Source organism: Esox lucius, chromosome 6 (assembly GCF_011004845.1).
Source record: "Esox lucius isolate fEsoLuc1 chromosome 6, fEsoLuc1.pri, whole genome shotgun sequence".
In the NCBI taxonomy this organism is placed as follows: domain Eukaryota; kingdom Metazoa; phylum Chordata; class Actinopteri; order Esociformes; family Esocidae; genus Esox; species Esox lucius.
In genome coordinates, this window is record NC_047574.1 from 19,261,247 (window position 1) to 19,273,774 (window position 12,528).

Genomic DNA, 12,528 nt, shown 5'->3' on the forward strand with positions numbered 1-12,528 from the left:
AGTTTGCATAACCTTGGAGAATTGGTAATATATGCACCATTTGCAAAGACAACATGAGTGAGCAGGCAAAACACATGTCTTTTATTTCTTATGGGATTCACATTCAACTGTAACAGAATGGCACAATCATAAAACAAAACATCAATCAATTTAATGTATTTATAAAGCCCTTTTTACATCAGCAGTTATCACAAAGTGCTTTTACAAAACACCCGCCCTTAAACCCCAGGGAGCAAACAACAGTACTGTTGAATTTCAGAGGCTAGGAAAAACTCCCTAAGAAGGCAGACATTTTGGAAGAAACCTAGAGAGGAACCAGGCTCAGAGGGGTGACTAGTGCTCTTCTGGCTGTGCCGGGTGAACATATTAAGACTACAAATTGTAATAAGTAATAAATGCATGTGGGCTTAGTCCAGAGTCTATTTAAACTCTGGACTACAGTACAGGTCGGAAGCATGACCAGATGGACAAGGACAGGGACAACCCTGGGGGGAGTCAGCACAGTGGCAGCTGGAATCATCAGGTATCGTCTTGATCTTCAACACAACTAGGAGGACTTTGGACAGGGACTGCAACAGGTCTTTCAAGCCTGATACTCCTCAGGTGTGGGCCAAGACATCATGTCCTCCTAAGTTTAAAACGGCAGGAGACGGAAAATTTTGAAAATGCATTCCTTAGATCTACAAGGATTTATAGTGGAGAAGGAGAACTGACCCTACTCCCCCAGCACAATAATATAGCAGCGTAAGACCTTGGGGCTGAGACGGGGGGTCCGGTGACACTGTGGCCCTATCCGGGGGAGGCCCAGGAACAGGGCCCAACAGGCAGGAAAACAATCCACCCACATTGCCAAGCATCAACCAAAGGGACACCCACCAACCGCAACCACCCTGAATGAGGGCCGGGTATTGCCAGCAGAGTACAGATCAATAGCACAAGTGCGCAACAGAGAGTCAACAACAACCCAGTAACTCTGCCCCCGAATGGCAGTGGAGGGAGGGGATCCCAGTGGTCGATGAGAGCCCACCTGGCAAGACAGCAAGGGTGGACAGTATCAAGCCTTTCTGGTCACCTTCACGCCCCCGGGCCAGACTACACTTAATCATAGACCATGCTGTAGAGATGACAATTGAAAGTTTGCACTGAGTTTGCATTTCTAACCTTAATTGGCAAATCATTCCACAGTAGTCGAGCTCTATGAGAGAAGGCCCTGCCTCCGGCTATTTGTTTAGAAATTCTACGTAAAATTAAAAGGCCTGCATCTTGCGATCTAAGGTTACATGTAGCTATGTATGGCTGGATCATTTCAGCGAGGTAAGTAGGAACAAGTCCATGTGTTGATTTATGGGTTAACAATAAAACCTTAAAATCAGCCCCAACCCTAACAGGCATCCAGTGTAAAGAGGCTAGTACTGGAGTAATGTCTTCACATTTGTTAGTTCTAGTTAGGATTCTAGCAGCCGTGTGCAGCACTAAATTAAGTTTATTTATCCGAAAGAAGAGCATTGCAGTAATCTAATCTAGAAGTAACAAGGATAGATTCATTTTTCTGCATCAGATTTTTATAGAAAGTTTCAGATTTTTGCAATGTTTCGAAGATGAAAATAAGCATCTCTTTAGACATATTTGATATGTTCTTCAAAGAAAAGGTCAGGGTCAAGGGTAACGCTGTTTCTTACAGTTTTTTGGTATACGACCATGCAGCGTCGAGGTTCACAGTGAGATCTGCCACAGTGAGATCTGTTTCTTGGGTCCTTAAAACGAGCATTTCTGTTTTTCTTGAGTTTAAAAATAAAAAGTTCTCTGTCATCCACTTACTAGTATCTGAAACGCATACTTCCAAAGTGGCTAATTTTGGGGCTTCTCCATGCTTCATTGAAATATATAACTGTGTGTCATCAGCATAAAAGTGAAAATTGACATTGTGATTCTGGATTACATCCCCCAGAGGCAGCATATATGGTGAGAAAAATAATGGGCCCAGAACCGAGCCTTGAAGAACACCAAAACATACCTTTGATTTGTAAGAGGATATACCATCCACGCATATGAACTGATATCTTTCAGATAAATAAGATTTAAACCAGGCTAGAACATGTCCCCGTAACCCAATATGGGTTTCCAGTCTCTCTAAGTGAGTGATCAATAGTGTCAAAAGCTGCACTAAGATCAAGAAGAAACAGGACGGATGCGGAACCTTTGTCTGAGGCCATTAGAAGGTAATTTGTTACCTTCACGAGTGCAGTCTCAGTACTATGATGGGATCTGAAACCGGACTAGAGCATTTCATAAATGTTATTTGGCCCGGTGAGTCTGTAAATAGTAGCTATGTAAAACGATCTATCAGCTTGGTTAACTTTCATGAGTAAAACTTCAAAATAATGAAAATCAGTCATGTGTTTAAGAGTACATTTATATTTACTGTCATAAATATTAGCAACACCCCCTCCTTTTCGGGATGCACAGGGATATGATCACTAGTATAACCAGGGGGAGAGGCCTCATTTAGGGCAGTAAATTCATCAGGCTTTAGTTTCACACAGGCCAATAACATCTAGTTTATGATCAGAGATTAATTAATTTACTGCAACTGCCTTTGGAGCAAGGGATCTAACATTTAGGAGTCCCATTTTGAGATGCGTGGTGATACAGTCATTTTTATTTGGGACTTAGGTGGAGGAAGGCTTTATCTTAATAAGGTTGCTATTGTTAGCACTACCTTGTTTAACTTTTCTCAGGCTGGAACAAGTCACAGTTGCAATAAGGAAAACTGTACTAACTACTCTGGCTATGCTATCGACAGACTCCAGTATGCTAGCAGGCTGGCTAACAGCCTGCGCCCTGACCTGAACCCTATCTCATGGTGAGGCTATAGGAGTGAGACTCCTATCAATGTTCCTAGATAAAAGAAGAGCACCACTCCAGCTAGGATAGAGTCCGTTGCTCTTCAGCAGATCAGGCCTGGCCCTATTTCTGGGAGAGCCTGTTATCTACAAACTCTACCTCCTGCGATGGGCAGAACTCAGTTTTCAGCCAGCGATTGAGTTGCGCAAGTGGATACCATTCCCTCTCGTCTTTTAAAATGTTTTTGATACGGTTTGGCCCAGTATTCTTATTCTGATTAATACTTGCCTTATTTCTGGGTGTGTTCCAGCTGCTTTTAAACATGCTGTAGTACAACCTCTTATTAAAAAGATAAACCTGGATCCTAATGTTCTTTCAAATTTTAGGCCTAAAGTGCTAGAGAGAGTAGTTCTTAACCAATTGATCATATTTTAAGAAAATTAAGTTTCAGTCTGGCTTCAAGCTAAGTCATAGTACTAAAACAGCACTCTTAAGAGTTTTTAATGATCTCCTTGAAACTGTTGACTCAGGAAGCCCCGCTATTCTGGTGCTTCTGGACCTGTCTGCAGCCTTTGACACGGTGGATCATAGGATTCTCTTGAAACGCCTTGAACAGTCCATTGGCATCAAAGGAACTGTACTGAAATGGTTCGAGTCATACCTGACTGATAGGAGTTTTTCGGTCCACCTAGCCAAATTTTCATCAACCACAGCACCTCTCACTTGTGGGGTCCCCCAAGGCTCCATTTTAGGCCCCAACCTTTTTTCACTATATATGTTGCCCTTGGGCTCCATTTTTAAGAAATACAATGTCTCCTTTCATTGCTTTGCCGATGATGTACACATTTACATGCCGATAAAAACAACATCTAAAGACTCTGTACAGCCTATCTTAGACTGCTTAAAGGACATCAAAATATGGTTGGCCCTAAACTTTCTTAATTTAAATGAAAGTAAGACAGAGATTTTTATGTGTGGACGAGGTAACTTGCTGGGTGATCCTCTTGGTACCCTAGGCCCTCTAGCCTCTTAAAGTAGACCTTTTGTTAAGAATCTCGGTTTTATCTTTGACAGCTCCTTCAAACCCGATAAGGAAATTTGCTAGTAGTGAAATATAGCTTATTTCAGGTAAGACTTTTGGCAAAGGTTAAGGTCTATCTTCCTCCGAGGGATTTTGAGAAAGTTATCCATGCATTTATTATGTTTCCGCTGGATTACTGTAATTCCTTGTACCTGGGGGTAGATCAGAGAAACATAAATTGGTTCCAGTTAGTAAAAAATGCTGCCATTTGACTTTTAACCAGTAAAAGAAAACGGTAGCACATAACACCAATTTTGGCCTCCCACCATTGGCTTCCTGTTCGTTTCAGGATTGATTTAAAGATTTTAATGCTTGTCTTTAAGGTTTTAAATGGATTGGCCCCTTAATATCTGTCTGAACTTTTACATCGTCATTCTCCAGCCGAGCACTGAGGTCAGCTAACCAGTTACTTCTATTTGTCCCAAAAGCCAGGCTAAAAACTAGAGGGGATCGAGCTTTCGTGGTGGGTGGTCCCATCCTCTGGAATAACCTACCACTGCATATTTCAAATGACCAGACTATACACACTTTTAAGTCATTGCTTTTTTACTCTGGCTTTTAATCTTAGCTGAGTTGGCATTAAATGTCTGTGCTGCTATTTTGTCTGTGTCTTATGTGTATCTACGTAATTCCTTACCTGTAAATTTCATATATTTTTTATACTTTGATATTTTGTCCTGTACAGCACTTTGAACAACGACAGTTGTTATAAATGTGCTTTATAAATTAAGTTGACATAGACATTGGCAAGCTTGGAGGGGGCCAGAGACAATTACTCCATGCCAACACATCTTTCTAGCTAGTTTACACGTTGATGCTATGTTCTGCTTCGTAACCTCTGACTGTTTCATCCTAAAGTCGTTGGTGCCAACGTGAATAACAATATTTCTGTACTCTCTATGCATGCCAGTTTTTGACTTCACTAGCACCAACCCCAGATTTGCAGCTACGTTGGTTGCTCTGCCCCCCGGTAAACAGTGGACGATTGCTGGCCGATTCTTTAGTCAAATACTGCAGGTAATGGAATCGCTGATGACTAAAGTTTTCGGTTTTTCCAGGCCATCGGTAGAAAATGCCTGCCGATCATTCCCCTCCGAACATGGCAACAAAGAAAAAAATGAACTGACCCCTGTTCAAAATTCTGCATACCCTTAGTACTTAATACTGTGTGTTGCTCACTTTAGCATCAATGATTCAGTCTTTTGTAATAGTTGTCTATGAGGCCCTGAATTCTTGCAGGTGGTATAGCTGCCCATTCGTCTTGTCAAAATGCCTCCAGGTCATGCAAAGTCTTTGGTCATCTTGCATGAACCGTAAATTTGAGATCTCCACAGAGTGGCTCGATGATATTAAGGTCAGGAGACTGTGATTGGCCACTCCAGAGCCTTCCCCTTTTTCTGCTGTAACCACTGGAGGGTCAACTTGGCCTTGTACTTAGGGTCATTGTCGTGCTGGAAAGTCCAAGGGTGTCCCAAGTGCAGCTTTCGTGCAGAACAATGCAAATTGTCTTCCAGTATATTCTGATAACATGCTGCATTCATCTTGTCATCAGTTTTGACAAGATTCCCCGCGCCTTTAGAACTCACACACCCCCAAATCCTCAGAGAGCCACCACCATGCTTCACAGTGGGGATGGTATTCTGTTCACTGTAGGCCTTGTTGACCCCTCTCCAAACATAGCGCGTATGTTTGTGACCATAAAGCTCTATTTTGATCTCGTCACTCCAAATTACAGTGTGCCAAGAGCTGTGAAGTGTGTAAATTCACCTTTAATTGCAATTTTCACCTGTGTGTCACCTTGTGTGACAAACATTCAAGGGTATGTAAACTTTTGATCAGGGCCATTAGGTTGATTTTTGTTATCATTATGATTTAAAAAGGAGCCAAACAACTATGTGGTAATAAATGGCTTCATATGATCACTATCCTTAAATGAAAAACAGTTTTTCTCACAATTTCTGCCAGGGTATGCAAACTTATGAGCACAACTGTATATACAGATACCTAACTCAAAATGTTATATGTAGCGAAATTAGTCTATGAACATCAGATAATTAGTAACATTAACTGTAAAATAAGAAACTGAAGTACATCAGTATTCATTAAATGTTATATTGACAGTTTTCAACTAGCCTATAGACAACAACAGCATAATAGTATTCCTGAAATTCAGTTATTGCGTTTAGTTTTGGTGTGGCACCTCAAGATTTTCTGTGGCCCCATCTGGCCACACCTATGAAAAATGTCTGTGGGTGCCACTGCTAACATGCAGATTAACATGCAAACTACAGCACGTCTAGATTATGTAATTATTGTAGTACTATGTAATTGAATTACTGTATCTAAACTGCTCTTGCGTGTCAGATGTTGCCAGGCAAGCCCATATGGTGGTTCAACCATTTCCATCAAACCTTCAACTCAAACCCTCATCAAACCTTCATCAAACCTTCAACATTTGAGGTTCATCATCCTTTCTCTCCCTTTTCACAGTCAATATATGAGGCTCACAGCGTCCTATCCAGGACGTTAAAAGGCCTGGAAGCTTAGAAACGCCTTGTGCCTGATAGTGAGAGGTACAAAGATTACAGGCAACACACTGTCTGCATATGAACATACGTCAGTGGAGCAGTGTATCAAACTCCTGTATCAAACTGCAGTATGACCATATCTATCTACATACATTCTTCCAAAAGCACACAAAAACACTGACCTGGCTCCACATAGTGTTTCAAAGGGATATTAAAACTCAATGACAACGCTGATGTAATTGATGGTTCATAACAAGTTCGTTTTGTAATGTAGACTGTGAGGTACTTTTGACACCACAATCCTGTTGATTTGGAATTAGGCATGTTACCTCTGTAGAATCACAATGACATTTGCTGTACATTCTGCTATAGTGACTTTGAGGCAGAGGTTGTTGTACCCAGGTTAGCTATTGTTTAGTTCAAAGTGTGATTTACCTTTACCATTCACACACACACACACACACACACACACACACACACACACACCCAAATACAGATATCACAAGCTTGTCTTTCACTACGTATAGTCATGTGAAAACACACCCCAGCAAATATGTATATTTTTTTTACATATTTAGACAGGGATATATAATTGTCACTTCAACACTATTGACAGATCAAGGTAACCTAATTTAGCAAATTACACTGAAAGATCATCATTCATTTATTATCAGCAAAATCAACAAAAATGCTATTTCATATAAAACCCTGTTTTCAAAGAAGTTGGAACACTACGTAAAATGTAAATATAAACAGAATGCAATGATATGCAAATCATTTAAACCCCATATTCAATAGAAAAAGCAAAAAAAGACAACATATCAAATGTAGAAACTGAGACGTTTTGTATTGTTTCATGAAAAATGTATGCCCGCATTGAATTTCATGCCAGCAACATTTTTCAAAAAAGTTGGGACAGAGGCAACAAAAGACTGGAAAAGATGTGTAATGCTAAAAAACTAAACCTGGTGGAATATCACACAACTAATTAGGTCAAATGGCAACAGGTCAGTAACATGATTGGGTATAAAATACAATTCCAGAGAGAAAGAGTCTTTCAGGAGTAAAGATGGAGAGGGGTTCACCACTCTGTGAAAGACTGTGCGGGCAAATAGTGCAACAATTTATGAATAACATTTCTCAATATAAAATTGCAAAGAGTTTGGGGATGTCATCATCTATGGTACATAATATCATTTAAAGATTCAGAGAATCTGGAGAAATCTTGGTATGCAAGGGACAAGACTGAACATCAATATTGGATGGCCGTTATCTTCGGTCCCTCGGGCATGCACTCCATCTGTGGTGGAAATCATTTCAAGGAGTCAGGAACACTTCTGAAAACCACTGTTTGTGAACACATTTAGTTGCTGCATCCACAAAAAATCCACAAGTTAAAGCTCTACTATGCAGAGAAGAAACCATATATAAACAAGATCCAGAACCGCCGTCGCCTTCTCTGGGCCTGAGCTCATTTAAGATGGACTGAGGCAAAGTGGAAAACTGTCCTGTGGTCTGTCAAATCAAACATTTTCAGGGAAGGCCTTGCTTATTTCAGCAAGGCAGTGTAAAACCACATTCTGCACGTATTACAACAGCATGGCGCTGTAGTAAAAGTCTGTGTGCTAAACTGGCCTGCCTGAAATCCAGACCTGTCACCCATTGAAAACATTTGGCGCATTATGAAACGAAAAATATGACAAAGGAGAACCCGAATTGTTGAGCATCTGCAATCCTATATCAACCAAGAATGGGAATACATTTCAGTTTCAAAACTATTGCAATTGGTCTATTAAGTTCCCAAATGCTTACAGAGTTTTGTTAAAAGGAGAGGTGATGCAACACGGTGCTAAACATGCCCCTGTCCCAACTTTTTTGAACTATCGTTGCACTCTATTTTTATTTGCATTTTATTTGCATTTTGGAAACAGAGTGGCCGTTCAGAAAAATTATATCTTTCAATGTAGCTAATTACATCAGCTACTTCATGTAACTGTTTCCTGTCACTTTCCATCTGTTTCTTCCATGAACTGGGAGGAATTCTTGCTAACTAGTTACTCATGCACTTCAACGTTGATTATGGTAAGAGAGGCCTGTAGGTCCAGTGATGTATCCCTGGGATCCTTAGAGACTTCTATGAACATCTGTCGGTCTGCTTGGGCAGAATTTGGTGGGATGACCTATACTGTGTGGATTGCCAGTGGTCTCGAATTTTTTGAATTCGTAGATGTTCTGACTGACATTTAAAAAGGCTTTGCAACTCGTCCCAGACTTTTCTTCTGAGGGCATCGCATAGGTCTTTCGATCCTGCTTGATGTGTTACCACGTATCCATATGGTTAAGACCAAACCAGACCATGCTGTTAATATTTATGGAAGGCTAGACCCTTCCAGGTTTACTCTGTAATGCTATTGTAATAACTTGCACCTGTGTTGGTGTGTCTGATTCTAAATGTAGAAATGTTATGTGATGGTAACGATAACCTTAACTCCAACCCTATAAACAAAACCCTTAGCCCTAAACCAATGCCTAAAATTGCTTTATGTATAAATGGTAAGGACCGGCCAAATTGTCATCACCATGATCACTGTTTCTTGGTTTTCTGTTGCTGTGAGGACAGAAGTTCTGTGATGTAAGTTGTAATGAGGAAGGAAGTCATAAAGGTAGCAAATGCATTTATGGTTCTTACTAATAGATTGTGTCAGAGGATTTAAAAGGAACAGCAATTTATGGTTGTCTGTTGTCATGTGACACACCTTTGACTAGTTTGTGGTTAATTGTAATGAGGAAGGAAGTCAGAGAGCTATCTGCTGAAGATCAGGTTCAAATGTTTGGTTGAGATTATGTGGGGGGTGGGGTCTACGCTGACTGGGGTGGGTGAGGCGTTCATTTGTGGTGATTCAATAACCAGAGAAGTGTCGGTTTACTCACCTAGAGTAAATGAACAACAATTTATCACTGTCATTGCAAGCAAAAAATTTTTTTACCAAGAATGTTGTTTAGTTTCAAGTGGGTTCTTGTCACATGTATTTTTATCATATACTGTATGACACTTTTCAAATGTCTCTTGTATTTTATTTTGATACATTTTTAGGGAAGATAGTCATTATATTTTGTAATGGTCAGTAGTAATTCCTGACGGGCAGACCCCAGGTGGTGCGGATGGGCAACACCACCTCCTCCTCATTGACTCTCAGTACTGGTTCCCCCCAGGGCTGTGTTGAGTCCACTCCTGTACTCTCTCTTCACCCACGACTGCATGGCAACCCACGTCTCCAACACTATCGCTAAGTTTGCTGACGACACCACCATCATAGGCCTGATCTCTGACAACGACAAGTCAGCCTATAGAGATGAGGTAAGGTCACTGACTTTGTGGTGTCAGGAAAACAACCTCCAGCTCAATATCAATCAATCAATCAATCAATCAAATTTTATTTGTAAAGCGCCTTACAACAGCCAAAAGGTGCACAAGGCACTTTCCATTAAAAGCTTCAGTAGACAACAGAATATAAAAAATATTAAAACATATAAAAATATAAGATAAATAAAGAAAAATGTATATGTACATATATATACACATACACCCGCATACGCATATACACACACATACACACACATACACATACATACACATAAAATATATAAAATGAGCAGTCGAGTCAGAGATTACGTGTTAAAAGCCTGTCTGAACAGATGTGTTTTCAACTGCGCTTTAAAAACACTGAACACGGTAATGTTACGCAGGGATGGTGGTAAAGCGTTCCACAGAGTTGGGCCCTAAACTGCAAATGATCGGCCTCCAAACTTTTTGTATTTGAATTTGGGAACGACCAGAGAGGTGTGTTCAGAGGAGCGGAGAGCTCTAGCAGGTTGGTAGACCGTTACTAATTCGGCGAGGTAGGCCGGGGCCAGACCATTGATGGCCTTGAATACAAACAGCAGGACCTTGTACTCCACCCTAAACCGCACCGGAAGCCAATGGAGCGAGCAGAGGACTGGGGTGATGTGTGAGCGTTTGGAGGTGTTTGAGAGGAGACGTGCTGCTGCATTTTGTACCAGTTGAAGCCGATTGAGGAGTGATTTATTAAGTCCAGTGTAGAGGGCATTACAGTAGTCAATCCTCGAGCTGATGAAGGCATGAATGGCTTTTTCAAGGTCAGCTTGGGACAAGAATGTTTTGACCTTACTAAGAAGCCTTAGCTGGTAAAAGCTCGCCTTAACAACCGCACTAATCTGTTTATCAAATTGCATACTTTTGTCAAAAATAACACCCAGGTTACGCACAGTGGGTGCAAACTGGGGTGTGAGAGGGCCAAAACTTGGAGAACTGCAGGGTGAATCCGGGCTAAACAGAATGTATTCAGTCTTACCTTCATTCAAGTGAAGGCAATTCTGAGAAAGCCACAGTTTAATGTCCTGAATTGAGTTATGGAGAGGGTCCAGCGCAGAACGATTGTTCAGAACCACAGGAAGGTAGATCTGAACGTTATGATTGGAGATGAGTTGACCAAGAGGCAGCATATAGAGTGAGAACAGAATAGGACAGAGAATGGAACCCTGAGGCACACCGGATGACAAAGGGGCAGCTGAGGAGGAAAAATCATTTAGCATAACTGAAAAAGTTCTATCAATAAGATATGAAGAGAACCAATTGAGCACTGCGCCCTGCAGACCGACAACATGTTGAAGACGGGAGATGAGGATGGCATGATCCACGGTGTCAAATGCAGCGGTAAGGTCCAGTAACACCAAAACCAAAAATAACAGCAAAACAAAGGAGATGATTGTGGATTACAAGAAGCAGCGGCGGGGAGACCACGCCCCCATACACATCAATGGGTCTGTAGAAGAGAGAGTTCACAACATCAGGTTCCTTGGTGTCAACATCAGTGATGACTTGACCTGGTCTCATCACTCTAACATCTTGGTGTAGGAAGCCAGGAAACGGCTCTTCTTCCTACGCCGATTAAGGAGATTAGGCATAGATTCCAGGAAAAGCTCCAACTTCTACAGATGCACTATTGAGAGTATCCTGTTCGGCTGTGTCACCGCCTGGTATGGCAGCTGCGCCACCCTCAACCGTAAAGCACTTCAGGATCTCTACACAAAGAGGTGGAGGAAATTAATCATTACAGATCCCAGCCACCCATGCCACGGACCAAGCTGCCGTGGCGTAGGAGTATTCCTCTTTCCTCAGGCTGTAAGGCTGCTCAATTCAGGAACCCTTCCTCCATTCCATCCATAGTTCCATGCAAACCTTTCACTTTATATCACGCTCATCTGCCAATCATATCATGCACACCTGTCACTTTTACATTGCACTACGGTTGTACAGCTGTATAGTTATTATTATTGATGCATGTTTTTTGTATAGTGTTATTTATCTTCTTATAGTTTGTGTAATATTCTTATTTTTATATTACAATTACTGTTACTTTTTTAACTTTTAACTGCACTGTCGGGTGTAGGAAAACCAAGCATTTCATTGCCATAACTTATTATTTCAAATGACAAATAAACCTTTTGAATTTTGAATTTGTGTCCATCTCTGGCTAAACAGGCTATTGGTTGACGGAACGGTACATCGTGGTTATGAAGCTGTTATCCAGACGGACTACTGGCACTTTTGGCACTGGCTCCCTGAGGAAATAAAACTCACAACCCAGGGACTACAAGTGCCATGCTCTTACCAACAACAGACATTTTCTCAACCTGGCCACCCTTAATTCAGATGCAAGTAAAATATTTACAGCAGTAAGCCTGTTTGTTCTTTATTTAAGATTGATATGTAGAAGAGAAACCTGATACTTATTTTAACTACATTTTAATATCTTTTGTTATTCTCATATTCTTTTAATATGATTTCACACCTAAAAGGGGAGCTTGAGTACTCCACAGTTGGAGTGATGGGAGAAAACTTGATCCACCGAATTGTACTAACATTAATTATTTAAATAAAAGTGAAAATAATACAAATGTATAGAATAAAAGGCAGTAAAGTAAATCAGTTAAAAAAACACGCATTAACAACATGCACCTTTCTGGCCTAATTCCAAATTCTTGTTGGGAATA